General features: G+C 52.2%; 1 protein-coding gene and 1 long non-coding RNA gene across 2 annotated transcripts in view; one reads left to right on the forward strand and one right to left on the reverse strand.

The window, feature by feature from the left end:
- GLIS1 (GLIS family zinc finger 1) overlaps positions 1 to 15767 on the forward strand; it is an 84154-nt gene that overhangs the window by 36894 nt on the left and 31493 nt on the right. The gene's annotated exons all lie outside the window — the stretch shown is intronic.
- LOC125961537 (uncharacterized) lies at positions 13635 to 15020 on the reverse strand. The gene is made up of 3 exons (XR_007472395.1): positions 14825 to 15020; positions 14239 to 14418; positions 13635 to 13884 (listed from the first exon to the last, which is right to left on the reverse strand). It is a non-coding gene; the product is annotated as an uncharacterized LOC125961537 (long non-coding RNA).

Raw genomic sequence — 15767 nt, forward strand, 5'->3', positions numbered from 1 at the left:
TAGATGGGTGAGTGTGGGGATAGATGGGTCACGGTTGGATGGAGAGGTGGTGGATGGATAGGGAAAGTCTGCCTCCGATCCGGGGTACCATCTCAGCAGGTGTGCAAGCCAAGGGGAATGGTCCCTGGCAGGGGGCCATGGAATGGATTCCTGTTCTTGGGGAAAGTGGATGAAGTAACCCCACAAGTCCCTCCAGCCTTGGCTGTGCTTTCCTGGTGTACCCCAGATCTGAAGGACAACCTGTATTCACCAAGGCTTCCAGGGGTGGGGTTGGCTGCAGCTGCCAGACCAGCCAGTGGGGGAAATGTCTTAAGAAAGGCAGACCTACTAGAGCATGGACTTGAGGATATGGGGAGGAGGAGGCTGTGACGAGGTGAGAGAGTGGCATGGACATATATACACTACCAAACGTAAAATAGAGAGCTAGTGGGAAGCAGCCGCGTAGCACAGGGAGATCAGCTCGGTGGTTTGTGACCGCCTAGAGGGGTGGGATAGGGAGGGTGGGAGGGAGGGAGACGCAGGAGGGAAGAGATATGGGAACATGTGTATATGTATAACTGGTTCACTTTGTTATAAAGCAGAAACTAACACACCGTTGTAAAGCAATTATACTCCAATAAAGATGTTAAAAAAAAAAAAGGATGGCAGAGAAGGTTGGTGGTCCCCTTGCTCGGGCTGTGGAGTCAGCTCGAATACCAGCTTTGTGTTGCCTTGGTTGGGGCCTGACACCAGCTGAGGACTGGAGCAAGTTACTTATTACCTGTAAGCTCAGTTTGTTCATCTGTAAAATGGAAATAACACTAGTACCTCCCGGCCCCCAGGTTGTTAACTGTTTAAGAGGACCGATTAAGCCAACAGGAGTCTTCGGTTCTGTTGCTGAGGAAGTTTGTCTCTGCCTGCCCAACTCCCTCCTCTAGGGTTGATGATAAAAATAAAAACAGAAAACTCTCATAGAGATAGTCTCACGTAGGGCTGCGGTCCAGGGTCCAGTCAGGTCCTCCCTCCGCCCCTTGGCCTCCAGGCGGCAGGGAGGGGACCAGAGGAACCGTCCTTGCGAATGAGCTGAGCAGGCTGAGGGGATGGTGAGCAAGCAGAGGGGGAATGTTTCTATTAGGCTTTTGGAATGCTTTCTTTTTTTCTCCAAGAACTGGTTGTGGTCATGTAAATCACCCTGGAGGAAAATCAGAGGGTCCCCATACGCATCTGTTGGTTTTGGTTTTTATAAAAAAAAAAAAAAAAAAAAAAAAGACGAAGACAGCAATCTTTGTGGTCTGTTTAAAAGTATTTTAATCATCAATGAACAAGGGAAGAGTAAACCCCTGGAGCAGGCAGGAATGTGGCCAGGGGACCTGAGGAGGCAGGCCCCGTGGGGCTGCCCATCCCCCGTGGGGCTGCCCATCCCCCTGCCACCTGGGTCCCTCTGCATAGAGCCAGCCCACGCACGGGGCTTGTGTGCAGGCTCATGGGGTCCCTGCCTGCTTCCACTCCCATGGGGTTTGCCTTCCACCCACAGAAGTGTAGGGTTGGGGTGTATGGTGAGGCCCGGCGAGCAGGTAGGGGAGAGTCCAGGGGGTTCCATCTTTGGGCGTGGGCAGGGGGTCTGTGAGAGTGTGTGTGTCTGCGCATGATTGCCTGTACCCGGGTGTGTGTTAAGCACTGGGGGGATTGGGCATGCGTGTTTGTACGAGTAGGTCTGTGTGGTGTGTGTGCGGGTTGTTCTCAGTGTGATTGAAATGTGTGCGGTTGTAGAGCTCGTGTTTGGGATTGGGGTGGGGGGAGGTTTGGTGTGGGATGGGGGTGTCCGTGCAGTTAAGTACATACGTCCTGGGGTTATGGTTGGGGAGTGTGTGGCAGAGATAGACATATACCCACTGCACACCCCATGTATCCCTGTATGTCAGCACCCACAGCAGACGCAGACACTCCCAATGCCACACCCATGCACACATCCAGCACACTCCCAGAGCACACTCTCCAACACCCTCCTCTGGTAGATGTGCACGTGTGTGTGTGGTTAGGTGAAGTGAGTGTGAGTGTGCATATGTTTGTGTGGGGTATGAGTTTGAGTTTAAGTTTGGGGGTGGGTGGTCATGGTCTGTGCTTGTGTTGCGGGGAGTAGTTTGAGTGTTTGGGTGAGTGTTGTACATTCAGCGTGTGTGTGTGAGGTGTATGGTGTTGTATTGGGCGTTGACTCTTTTGGGTGTGCATGTGGTCAAGGCACACGTGTGTTTGGAGGAGTGTATTTGAAAATCTGTTTGCTGTACGTGCGTATATATTGGGTATGGGCATGTATGTTGGCCTTGGGTTCGTGTGTGTGTATTTTGGTGTGTGGTAGGATGTTGGATGTGCGTTGGGGGGGCGTGTGTGTCGGGTGTAGGGTGAGGGAGTAGGGCTCACACTGACTGGGAGAGATGAGTCTCCTGCCCAGCCCAGGCTGTGATTTGAACCCAGGAGCCTGTAGCCCCCACTTCCTCCTCAAGTTGAGGACCATGTGAGGTGCTGGAGGGGGCATCTGGGAGAATCTTGGAGGGAATGAGATTGAGCAGGGCCTGGAGTGGTGAAAAGAGCACGGTGTCCAAGGACTTTCAAGGCAGAGGGACCAGGAGGCAGGTCAGCCAGTGCATCCAGGAAAGGAGTGGAGTGTAGGGGGGCGGGGCAGAAGGAAGTGAGGCTTGGGCCATGGCATGGTGAGTCTGAATGTCAAGCCCAGGAGTGGAGACTTGATCCTGTGGGCAGAGGATGGAAAAGATGGAGCAGGCATGATTGCAGAGCTCACAAATGGAAGAGGACCTAGTAGGAGCGGTAGTGCCAACAGCACTCTCTCGGGTACTCATGGGGTCCCTGAGAAAAGCAGCCCCTTCCTGAGGCTTCACCTTGGTCCCCCAGGGCTCTGAGCTGCCTGCAGTAGATCACTGTTTGACCTGGCCTCCTCCCAGCATGCAGGGAAGCAATAGCGCAGAGGTTGTTACCCCGTTTGGCAGATGAGGACACTGGACCAGAGGGGAGGGAGGAAGCGGCCTGAGGCTCCTCCCTCCCCACCTGAGCATCTCCCACTAGCTGTGAGAGGCCTCCATCCCGGGGACCTGGGGTTTGGGTGCTGAGTGTAGGTGGGCTGCCACAGTTTCCGAAGTGCTACGTCGTGACGTCCCAAGGGCTTCCTTGCATCCCCAGGAGGCGGGTGTTTCGGGTGTTCTGAATTTCTCTGAGTGTGACATAATCACTTGCTAGAAATTTTGCAAAGCCAAAAAGAACAGATGACTCAAACGACCACAGTGGAATGTTTTCTTTGGTCATGAGCCCATCCACGTATGACGTGGTGCTTAGCACAATGTCTGGCGCATGGTAAGTGCTCAACAGGGGTGATTTCAGATTCATTGCCAGGATTTTAGAGTGAGAAGGGTCCAAGCTATGGACCAGTCCAGGCCTCATCTCAGATGAGGTGCTTCACTTCTCTGTGCCTCAGGTTCTCAATGGGGTTGTTGAGAAGATTATTAACAATAATGAGCGTTGATGAATTTAGCGCTGGGGCTAAGAAATTTCCCATGATTCCAGGTGCGTCATCGCGATCGTTTTCCATAGCCGTCTTGTAGTCCATCATGAGGACTGTGGTGCAGTCTACTCAGCTTTTCTCCCACTGTTGGATATTAGGTTGTTCCTAATTTTCCACTATTCATATTTGGTAACAGGAATGTTTCATTAACCATCTTCTTGCACAAAGTTTGTCTGATCTTAAGCCTGGGTGGGCGCCCAGAACCCAGATGTCAAACAGCAATGGAACCTGGCTCTGTGTGAGCCAGTGTTCGTTCTGTCCACCGTCACATCTAACCTTCCAACCCCTGGGGCAAGGCTTTCCCCCTCTGAGCCCTATGTTCCACCTCCTTCCTGCCCAGGCCTACTGCAGAGAAAGGCCAGGGAAGCTCGCTTGCTAATGTGTTAATGGGCTGGGCTCCCTCTGGTGCTAATGGCTGAAAACATCACCCATGATTTGCAGTGGGTCAGTCTGCAATCTCCACCCAATGTGAGCATGCATGGCTGAAGGAAACTGAATCCTTCCTGAATAAAATTGAACCCAGAGTCCCTGAGGCTGGCAGAGGAGACCACAAGAAAACCTTGTGAGGTGGGCTCAGTCTTGTGGCCCTGTCTCCTGTCCCAGAGTTGAGTCCCCTTTTACGGGTCCCTGGCTGCTCTGCCCCATATCAGTCCAAGGAGGCATCACTTCCCAGTTTGTCCCATGGCTCAAGGGTTTGCCATGACCTTCCGTTAGTACCCCAGAACTTCCGCTTTGCCCCTTCCTAGGTGGGTGACTTGAAAAGGGTGCTGCTCTGTGACTCTCTTTACTCATCTGTAATATGGGGATGATGACAACAATAAAACCTACCTTGTGGAGTTGTTGTAGGGATTAAAACACTTTTGCATGTAAAGCACTTGAAACAGGGCCCAGCACATGGTAAGCACTCAGTAAATGTTAGCTGTTGTTGTTTTAGCTCAAAAATGACTTTACTTTTGCAGTCACTTTTCTGATAAGGGACTTGTACCCAGCATATATTAAGAACTCTTACAATTCAATGATGAAAAAGATAAATAACCTAAGTAAAAAATGGGCAAAGGACTTGAACAGACATTTCTCCAAAGAAGATGTACAGGTGGCCGTATGAAGAGATGCTCAACATCATTAGCTGTCAGGGCAATGCAAATCCAAACCATAATGAGATACTACTTCACACCCACTAGAATGGCTGTAATGAAAAAGATGGGCAGTAACAGGTGTTGACAAGGACATGGACAAATTGGAACCCTCATACAGTGAGGATGGGAAGGTAGAACAGTGCAGCTGCTTTGGAAAACAGTCTGGCAGTTCCTCAAACAATTAAACATAGAATTACCATGTGATCTAGCAATTCTGCTCCTGGATATATACCCAAAATAAATGAAAACACGGGTCTTCACAAAATTTTGTACATGAATGTTCACAGCAGCATTATTCACGATAACTAAAAAGTGGAAGCAACCTAAATATCCATCAACTGATGAATAAAATGTGGTGCGTCCATAGAATGGAATATTATTTAGCCACAAAAGCATGAAGCACTGATACACGCAACAACGTGAATGAACCTTGAAAACATTATGCTAAGCAAAAGAAGCCAGCCACAAAAGACCACATATTGGATGATTCTAGTTACATGAAATTTCCCAAATAGGCAAATCTATAGAAATAGAGAGTAGATTAGTGGTTGTCAGGGGTTACAGAGAGGGAGGAATGACCGCTAATGGGTATGGGGTTCCTTTTAGGGATGATGAAAATGTTCTAAAATTGATTGTGGTAATAGTTGCACAACTCTGTGGATATACTTCAAAACACTGAACTGTGTACTTCAAATGGATCAATTTTATGGTTATGTGAATTACATCTTAACAAAGCTGTAAAACAAAAAGAAAAGGGAAAAAAAAAAGACTTTATGAAGGGCTCATGGAAGACCACAGGGAAGCAGACACAGAATGACATCGCCCAAAAAACCTGGCCCACCCTCAGCATTCCTCCTGGTCTGCTTTCATAGGGCAGAGGCCATCTAATCCTCATCTTGCCATAGCAGGTCAGCAACTTCTGAACTCATGCAGGCCTGTCCCCAAAAGCCAGGCCCAGAGTTGTGGTCGCAGTGAAAGACAGTGTGGTCAAGTGGTAGGACCCTGAGCTGGGATTACGTTAGCGTGACACCATGGTCATAGGATTAGCAGAAATCATAAGCATAAGCATGTGGCCCAGAGCAGGGGTCCACATATCATGTGTGGCCCTCGTCCCCTGCCCCCTACTGCCATGCGAGTGCCCCCCACACTCCCATCCATGACGGACATGGCACTGCCAATGGCAGCATGCTACAGGTCTGGCAGATAAACACCTTCTCAGTGCTGCACAGAGACCCCAGTTCTCCAATTAGAGACGTGCACAAATAGGGCCTTTTGCTGGAAAGGGCAAAGTCCAATGTTGGTGTGAGTACGGAGGCCCTCAGAACTCACCCCTGAGCCCTGCCTTCAGGTGCCTGGCGGTGCACACGAGGTGTGGCATGCCAGAGCCAGAAGGGGTCTGTGAGACCATCTTCAGTCCCTTCCCCTTTATTTTATTTTATTTTTTGGCCACAACATGCATCATGCAGGATCTTAGTTCCCCAAGCCAGGACCAAAACTGTGCCCCTTGCAGTGGAAGTGCCGGGGAAGTCCCCCTTTATTTTATAGATGGTTAACTGAGGCCCAGAGAAGTGAGGTGGTATAGTGGGAAAGAGGAAGTGCATTTTTGCATTCAGGTCCCGGTCAGCCGGGGACTCCTGTGGCGGCCCTGGACAGGAGTCATCTTTAAAAGGTGGAGTTGCTAAGAAGGTAAAGCCAGCAGACACAAGGTCCAATTAGAGCTTGGCAGCTGGAGGGGAGATTCAGCCCGTGTTCAGCAGAAACCAACCCCGTATAAGGGAGCAATGAGAGACAGACCAGCAGGGAGAAGTCGGAGAAGCAGGAGGATTCTGTCCTTGAGTTTTTAAAAAGAAATATTTGTAAAAGTTTTTATATGCTTGTTGCAGAAAACATGGAAAACACAATAAGCATAGATTTATAAGAAAACAAAAGTCCTCTCTGCGGCTCCCACACAAAGAGACTCTCAAGTTGGACCTCTTTGGGCTGTTCCTGGCTCCTTGAGGAAAATGGAAATGGACTTTATGAAACATATTTCGAATGAGAAATTACCGTCATTCTTCTCTGGTGATCCCCGGCAGCCCGGCTTGGCTCGCACAAAGGGAGAGGCCACAAATAGGATTTGCCAGACCCAGTCTGAGCCCGGTTCACCGAGCTTGTGTTCCAAAATGCACAGTCATTCAAAAGTCAATGAAAACCCATTGTGTTGCACGCAGTTAGCAAATACGTTAGACTGGGCCCGCGGGGTCCACTGGAGGGCTCGCTGGTGGTGAAGTTCTGGGAGCTACCTGTGTCGGCGGGACTGCCTGGGTTAGGGCCTGAGAAATGGGACCTTACAGAGATAAGAAACACCTTCCATCCATTAAAGGCAGGAGCGTGAAAGGTGGAGAAGAGCTCGGGACCCAGGAGTCAAGAGCTAGTTCTCTGCAGATGCAGGAGGAGAGGGAGGGGCCGCAGATGAGGACCCACTGTTGTTACCATCTTCAGCCCATGTTGAAACTGGAGCTGCTGCCTTTTTTCTGGGTGTGAGGAGGAGAGTGCCCCGAGGCCAAAGGTCAGGGAGCACTGGGCTGGGAGCCTGGAGTCTGGGCTCCCTGTCTTGGTGTCACCATTGACTTGCTGGGCAGCCTTGAACCGGTCTCTTCTCCTTCCCCAGCCTCAGTCTCCCCGGTATAAAATGGGCAGACTTATTCTAACACCTGTTCCAGTCAGACCTGTGATTTTAAAAAGAGCCTTTTTCTCCTTACCCAGGGTGGGATGGCACATGGGTGGCTAACCCCAATTGAGCCGATTGTTTCAGTAAGCAAACATGCCCTGAGCCCCTGCTGTGAGTACAGTCTACTGCTGGGCCCTGGGTGAGAGGCCAGCTGGTGGGACCAGCACTATTCCGTGTCTGAGTCACAGCCCTGGTGGTGGGAGCAAGGGACCCAGAGGCAGACAGTTAGGATCCTGAGTCCAAGGGTCTGTGATGAGGGAAGGTCAGGGCTGTGGGACCCCAGGGGAGTCTTGCCCTAACAGTAGGGGAATCAAGGAAGGCTCCCTGGAAGAGGTGGCATATGATCTGAAACTTGGAGGATGAGCAGGATTTTGCCAGGTGAAGTGGCAGGAGAAGGGCACCCTGAGTAGCAAGTGATGGGAGCAGAGGTACATCAGGGCAGGCTGCATGGAGAATGACACCCATGCCTGGCATGCAGTAGTGCTGGGGCGGGGGCCTGTCCACGCCCAGAGGTGGAAGGCCCTGCCATCTCCCTCTCTCTTTTTAATATTTTAAAGTATTGTTGAAATATAACGCACAAGATTCATCTTTCTAAAGTATACAGTGTTTTGAGTATATTCACAAAGTTGTGAAACCATTATCACTATCTTAATTCCAGAACATTTTCATCATACCCAAAAGAAACCCTGTACCTGTTAGCAGTCACTCCCATTCTGCCCTCCACCCAGCCTCTGGCAACCACCAATCTACTTTCTGTCTCCGTGGATTGGCCTACTCTGGCATTTCGCGTAGATGGGATCATACAGTGTGTGGTGTTTTGTATCTGGCTTCTGTCACTCGCCATCATGTTTTCAAAGTTTACCCATATTGTAGAATGTATCAGTGTTTTACTTCTTTTTATGGCCAAATGATATTCAATTGTATTGATATACTATTTTTGTTTATCTATTCATCACTTGATGAGTATTTGGGGTTTTTTCTATATGATTTGATTTAATGATTTGAAAAGTTAAACTTATTATTACTGATTCACTTGTAGGAGTAAGAAATGGTAGATCCCATGCAGTGTCTTATCTCATTTGGCCCTTACAATAAACCTACAAAGAAGGAGTGTTAACTGTTTTCCAGAAGACAGCTCTGGACCAGAGCGGCTAAGTACCACGCCTAAGGGCAGGGGCCAGTCAGCAGCGGGGCTGGGACTTGAACCCAGCTCTGCCTGCGCTAAAGCCCGCAGCCCATCCAGCTGGCTCAGAGACGTGTCCCCAGACATTCAGCTGAGGCTGCAGAGAAGGATGTTGAAGGAGCATTTGCTCCCCACGGCGCTCTGTGGCTCACGGCTGCTGCTGCGGTGTGAAATGCAGCTTTGCCCGCCTCCATGCAGTCTTGTGGTTCGGACCTGCCTGTGTGTCCTCTGCCCTAGGAGTGAGCTTGTTTGTGTCCACTGTTTACTTAAGTTGGCCGCTCTGTCTCCTGAGACTCCTCAGTCATCACTGGTCACCACGTGGGAAACAGCTTGGCGATGTCACTCTGTGAGGAGCCATCCCTCAGTGCATCCCATGGGGTGGGCCTGGGTTCCCTGATGCAGCCACACAGCTGTCATCGTCACGGACTGTGTCACCACCCATGAAAGTGGGTCACCATCCATGTCTTCCTTGGTCCTCAGATCCCCTCTGGAGGTCATCATGTTGTTGCCATGTATTTGTGTGGAAACTGAGATCAGAGGGAAGTCCTTCGCCCACATCACATAGGACAGGGGCAAGTGTCGGATCCAGACCTGACTCAGCTCTTTCAGGCTCCACATCGAGGGTGGGAACATCCCCAGGTCGTGTTATGCAGGACAACTCACCCAAAGCCACATGCAGAATTAAGAAGGAAGTCTAGTTCTTCTGCAACCTAGATCTATCTATGAAAGTATCACACTGGCCACCATGAATTTTTTTAAACTTCAACAAAACAGAGTAGTATAAAGTATAAAGCAAAAGCATAATGTATCAAGAGGTAGAAAGTAGAGAGTAAAGTATGAAGAAAAAAGGAAAAGTTACCTCTAACTATAGTACTCAGAAATAACCACTGTTTAACATTTTGGAGTATTTTTCCAGACTTCTCTGTGTATATGATAATTATACTCTTTACAGGAAGGGAATCATACCAGATATGTTGTTTGGTAATTTGCTTTCTTCACTGTTGTGTATTTTGGACACCTAGCCGTGTGCACTTAGCTGAGTGAATGAATGAGTGAGGAAATGAATGAATGACTTGTCTGCTCTCTTGTGCCACTGGACAAGTCAGGCTTTGTGAACTCTGCCCAGACTACCTTTCCAGAGCCGGGAGCCTTCGTCTCCATCCTGTCATTGATTCCCTGTCCTCTGTAGCCTTGGACCTCGGTTTCTCTGTCTTCACAGGGGGTCACTGGTGGTGACCCGTGGTGATAGAGCAGAGCCTGGTGCCAATTCTCCACAGCCCTGGGAGTGGGTAACACTATACCATCATTGCCATCCTTGCAATGCCAACAAAGATGTTGAACCCCAGAGAGATTAGGTGATTTGTGCCGCTCATAGAGTGGAAGGGATTTGGGATTTGAACTTCAGCCTGGATGTCTTCAGAGCACTCTTTAACCCAGAATGAGCATGCCCTGAGAATCCAGGGGTCCAAAGCTGGGGGCAGGGGCAGCCATGCCCTCTCTGGGCTGTCGTGGTGTCCCCACCTATAACACAGAGGCCTCCGAGGGCCAGCCAGTCCTGACATTGTGTGAGTCTCAGGTCCCCACGCAGCCCAGCCCAGCCACCTTGCTATTACCCCTGAGCCTAGGAGGACCCGGAGAGGAGTCTGGCCCAGGACCTGCCCCCAGAGCCCAGAGCCTCTGCAGAGGAGCCACCATTGGCACTGAGCCCTGGTGTCTGAGGGAATTCCAGGCTGAGGGAACAGCATATGCAAGAGCACAGAGGTGTAAAGTTCCAAGAGCCCAAGTAGTCAGTCTAAGTGGAGACTAGAGAGGGAGGAGGGAGCTTGGGGAGCCAACCACCGCTGGAAGGCCTGCAGATGCAGATGGTGGGAAGCTGGAAATGCCAGGCTGAGGGCCTGGGGTTGTATCCTGAATGCAGTAGGCAGCCATCGAAGGGTCTGAGCAATGTTGGGGGCAGGTTGCCATTTAGGAGTCTCTGGCTGCAGGACAGATGGTGGATTTGGGGGCAGTGACCAGGGTGGAGACAGTGAGGAGAGTGGCAGGATTGGCATATAACTGGCACTGCCAGAGGGAGTGAGGTGACCTCACCTGGGCCCCACTCAGGCTCCCAACTTGATTCCCCCAGGACGGAGCTGGAGACTCCTCTCTCTGTCCTCAGCCCCCGCTAGCAGGGCGCCCCGGCTGGGCCCCAGTGTAAGGCAGTGATTTTTTTTTTCTGTAAATTATTGGTGCCCAAGTCATAGCTGAGTGGCTCAGCACAATGGCATCCTTCTCTTTTTGTCCTCCTTAATTTTAGAATCCAAAGCTAAATGTTTTAATTTTACATTATTCCTGACATAATGCTAATGAGTTCCAGGTGTCCCCCTGAGTCAGGCTGTGCAGCCAGCCATCTGGGCGGGGCCCTGCTCCCCAGGACGCCCCTCCTGCCACCCTCTCGGTTCTCAGAGAAGTGCCTCGCAGTGTGTTCCTCCTTAAGGACCCCTTCCTGCTTTATCATATGGTTGTAATTTTTTTCAGTTTACTTGGTCGTTCTTTTGTGTGGTGACCACAGGGTGATTCTCCCTTGCTCGAGGGACGGAAGGTTCCCACGAGAGTCGGACAGCTTGCCTGGCCCAGCAGAAGGCATGCTTCCCTTTCAGACCCCTGAGGCACCAGGCGCAGGTGAGGGGTGGGATGCCTCCCCCAGACCCTTTCCAGCGCTTTCCAACCTGTGTTGGACTGAACATCTGGAGAATTTGTGTGTTAAGGGAAATAAACACTCTCAGGGGATCTGAAAAACAGTGTGGTGGCTATTATCGCTAGTATTGTTATTTTCTGGTGACGTGAAACATTTACTTCTTTGTTTCTAGTCATTTCTTGCCCATGGCCTAATGTTTCCTAAATCTTCAGACCCGTCTGCTTTTTGTTGAATGAGATGTGAGAACAGGGACAGGGCTTTGGCATCAGACAGCCTTGGGTTCAGTCCGGCTGCTGCTCTTAGCCCCTGGGCGCCCTGAGCACAGGCTCTCTGGGAAACAGGGTGATAGAGCACCTTCTGTCCAGGGTGCCCCGAAGAGCACAGACGGCGGTGCACAGAAAGGGGGCTGCACAGGCCGACTCAGAGGTGCACACCTCAGGAGCAGTTTTCCTCCCTTCTGCCTTTTCCACATCCTCGTAACAGAGCAGACAATGGTCTCTATTTTATTCATGTCAGATCTGAACCTGAAGTCCACAGACTTGAGTGTGAGAGAGTGTAACTTGAAAGTCTTCCTTGAACTCCCATCCTGTTCTGAGTCTCCGTAGCTGAGTAGCAAATCTCAGGCAGTTCACAAAGCCCTGCGCCAGTTCTGTGGCTGGGAGGGGCTTGCACTGAACCGAGGGGTCCTCAGAGTCATTTCTCACGCTGGCATCTTCTGAGCCGTCCTGCACCCCACCTCGTCTTTGCCCAGAGCCCAGCGGTCTCCCATCCATCTGAAAGGCTGCCCTGGGGCCAGCTTGGACTCAACATCCGGGTGTGGGACCTCCTGAGAGATCCAGAGTCCTGCCCGCCTGGGAGGAGCCCTGCTTCAGGTCCCACAAGCCTAACTGGGGGTGCTATCAGCACACCAGAGCCTGGCTCTAGGGTGAAAGGGCAGAGCTCTGAGCCTCCCCACTTTGAGGGAGCCCTGCCGTCTCCCCATGTCTTGCTTTCCCTCCAGCGTCCCCTTCCCAGCCAGACATTTTCCAGGGGTGGGAACACAGGAATCTTTGCTCTTCCTCCCGCCTAGGCTTCTCCTGGGCTCCACTCATTTGGGGGGCTCCCTGCCCTGCTCCACACTTCCCTCAAGGTTCATATGTTTGTTGCTTTCTTCTTTCATTCATTAACAGATATTCACACACAAGCCCACTGTGTGCCAGGCCTGTGCTGGGCACTCTCAGATGGCTTGGGGCAGAAAATCATTTGAAATATTTACTGTGTGTGACTCATCTCTGTCTCCAGAGTTCTTTCCATTTGGCCCCGAGGCCTGAGATTTTGAAACCCAAAAGCCAGGAGTTCACTCCTGTCTGCTCTGCTTTCTGCCAACTTATCTCCTCCAGAAGCACTTGGGTGGAGGCACAATGCTATTACTACATACCCATTTGACAGATGAGAACTGAGGCCTAGCAGGGAAAGGGACGTTCCCAGGACACCTGGCCCAGGGGAGTCCTCTGTGGCTGAACCAGCCAAGTGCACAGCTCACAGCTGGATGTCTCTTGCACAGTGGGCCAGTTGGGAGGCATGAGCAGTGGCTCGAGAAGCCCCAGAGTGAGCCTGTGAGCCTCAGTCCTGCCTCTGGCGGGGTTGCTGTGATACTGGTTAGACCAGGGAAGAGAGGTGTCCTGCAGACTGAGGCACTTGGTCACTGGAAAGTTCTGCCCTGTTTCTTCCTGTCTTCTCGTCCTTCCGTAGGTTGGATTTCATTTGTTTTGTTGTTGTTGTTGTTTGTGTACTTGGTTCCTAATGGCGATTGACCTTCCTTCATTAGCTCGATTGAAAGCTGGGCTGTCATCGTTCCTTCCATCCACCATTATTAGTGAGTCCAGGCACTGGGTTCAGTCCGTGGCAGCAGCGAGCATTGTGGAGCCAAGTGACCCTCTTCAGCGTGTGGCCCTAAGTTGCCATCACAGGGCCTCCCAGAGGATCTGTGGCAGGTGGGAGAGTGGTGGCAATGCTGAGGCAGGTCAGCTTGGCCTGTTTATCCCACTGGGACCCAGGTGTCGGATCCAACCCAATTTAGAGCCATTGGATATCCCCGAAGGCAACTTACGAACCATCTTGCACCCTCCAAGCAGCCCTGGTGAACATGCAGTCACCCGGCTCTGTTCCTGAGCACCTGGGAATGGGTCACTCGTGTCCTCTCCAGTAGGGCTCCCCCAGACTGAGCACAGCCCTCTGTGGCTCCCCACACCCTCACTACGACCTCGACAGGCCCCTGCTACCCCAGAGCTACACACACCAGCAGTCTGGCCCAGCCGTGCCCCTCCCCCCTCCCAAGGGGCCCAGAGCCTCACGGGACATTCCTGGTGGGAACTGAGCCCCAGGTGCACATGGGGCAGGTTGCTCCCACCCATGACCTCAGAAGGGAATTTTGCACGTGTGCATTTGTCATGATTCGCACTGACCCGACATGAGGTTTTATTTCAGGTGATGGGTGGGATGTCTTGGATCTCCTTTCTCCCCGGGCAGCCCCAGGGTGCTGCGCGTTGTACAGGGCTTAATTCATGCAGCCGCCACCTGTGCACTCGGCAGGCGGTGGGTAATTAAGCTCAAGGGAAGCAGGTGACTGGTTTAAGTTCACACAGTAACCTGTGACAGAGCCAGGGCTGGAATCAGGTCTTCAGACCCTAATGTTTTTCACACCATGGACCCATCCTCTGTTGTTTCTTCTTGGAATCCGGGAGAGGAGCCGAAAAGAGGACTGAGCACCTGCCCTGTGCCCAGTACCAAGGCCACACCCTGCTGTCCATAATAGGCCCCTGAGGCCAGGAGTGTCATCCCCTTTGCAGGGAGCACACTGAGGTTCACAGGGGCCAGGAAGAGGAGGAATTGGACCTGAGACCCAGGCTGTGGGCGCAGGCTTATTTCGGGGAGGGTTGAGGCTGGAGAGAACCCTTTCATTCATTACAGTCCCTCCCCTCCTCCTCCTGGAGCAGCGCTCACCTGTCTTAACCCCAGCTCTTAGGATCAGATGTCGACGCACCTGGACAGGTGTCTCCTCAGCAAATGGGCCAGGTGCTTCTGCTTCTCAGTTGGCTGTGGAGATGGAATGGGCTGCCATGTCGCTTTCCCACCTGTGCCTGCCTCCCCTCTTGGGGGTGAGCTCTAGAGGCCGGGCAGCATCTGTCAAGGCCCAGGGGGTATGCGGCATCCGCAGAGAGGACGAGCAGTGAGAGACAGGCCGTCCTGGCCTCAGTGCATCAGGGTGGTGTCCGGGCGCTCAGGGCAGGGTGGGAACAGGGGCGATTAGGGAAGGCCTGGCACAGGAGGAGGGGAGGGCTGAGGCTTGAGCCAAGACCAGAAGGGCAGGGAGGACCGGACAGGCAGAGGACACTGCATGGTCAAAGGCCTGCGGCTGGAGCTTAGGAAGGGGCAGTGGGCACTGGGCTAGAGGTCAGTGGGACCAAAGGGTGGCCTGCGGCCCTGTCTTGGAGTTCTCTATGGCCACATGTTCCCTCCCCAAAGCCAAGCCTGTCCAGCTGCCGTGGGAAAATCAGGAGGTAGAGTGGGCTCAGCTGGCTCTTCCCACCTGCAGCCTCCTCTCCTGGGCAGCCTGGAGCCATGGAGAGGCGTGTGGGAGCGTGACTGTCCATGGGTCTGGCTGTGCTGGGTGTGGAGATGTTGGTGTGAGGACTTGTCTTTATCCACTGGCCTCTTGGAGGAAGCCTTTGCTGGACTTTGTCTCTGGGTGTCTCTCCCTGTGCACACACAGAGCACCATGAGACCATCTGTGTTCTGATATGTGAGCCAGTTTCTGCTGTGCTGTACGTGGGGCTGTGTGTCAGTGCATCTAGAGTCTGCGGAGTTTGTATGTTTGTGCCTGTGGTGGGGTCTGGGCTTGGGTGTCCTTGGGTATATGTATGAGTGTGTGTGTGTGTGTGTGTGGCATGAGTCATGATGTGTGTGTGTGTGTGTGTGTGTGTGTGTGCGCGCATGCACTGTGTGTTGGTGTCCTGGGGTTCTGTGTCTTTGATGTGTGGCTTGGTTGGCAGAAGAGGTGTCAGAGTGTGTGCGTGTCTGCATTTCTGGGTCTGCGGCTGGTGGCTTGCTATGTGTGTGTGCGTGTGTCAGCCATTCTGCGCAGTCTCTGAGCCCTGGCCCCTAGCCGAGCCTCTCTCCACACCTCAAGCCATGTGTCAGCACAGGGAGCCCCCTGGATCCCACCTGTCTACTGGGTGAGCAGACTCAACCTCCCCGTGCACCTCCTACTCTGGGGAGCTCTGCATACCCTGGAAAGGTGGCCTAGCCCTCTTGGCTCTCTCTGGCTGGGAACAGGAACCTGTTTCTTGCCCTGAGAGGGACTTTCTGCTGGAAAAGGGCCCAGCCCAGAGCCTCCAGCGCAGTCCTGGTGAGGAAGGGATGGGGAATCTCCAGCCCGCACCTTGCTAGCTTGAGCAATCTCCTCCCAAGGGCAGGCCCAGTCTGACCGGCTCTGGAAAGGAGGCCTGTGGCCCCCTAGCCCAGTCTCTCTC

This window comes from Orcinus orca, chromosome 1, assembly GCF_937001465.1.
Source record: "Orcinus orca chromosome 1, mOrcOrc1.1, whole genome shotgun sequence".
In the NCBI taxonomy this organism is placed as follows: domain Eukaryota; kingdom Metazoa; phylum Chordata; class Mammalia; order Artiodactyla; family Delphinidae; genus Orcinus; species Orcinus orca.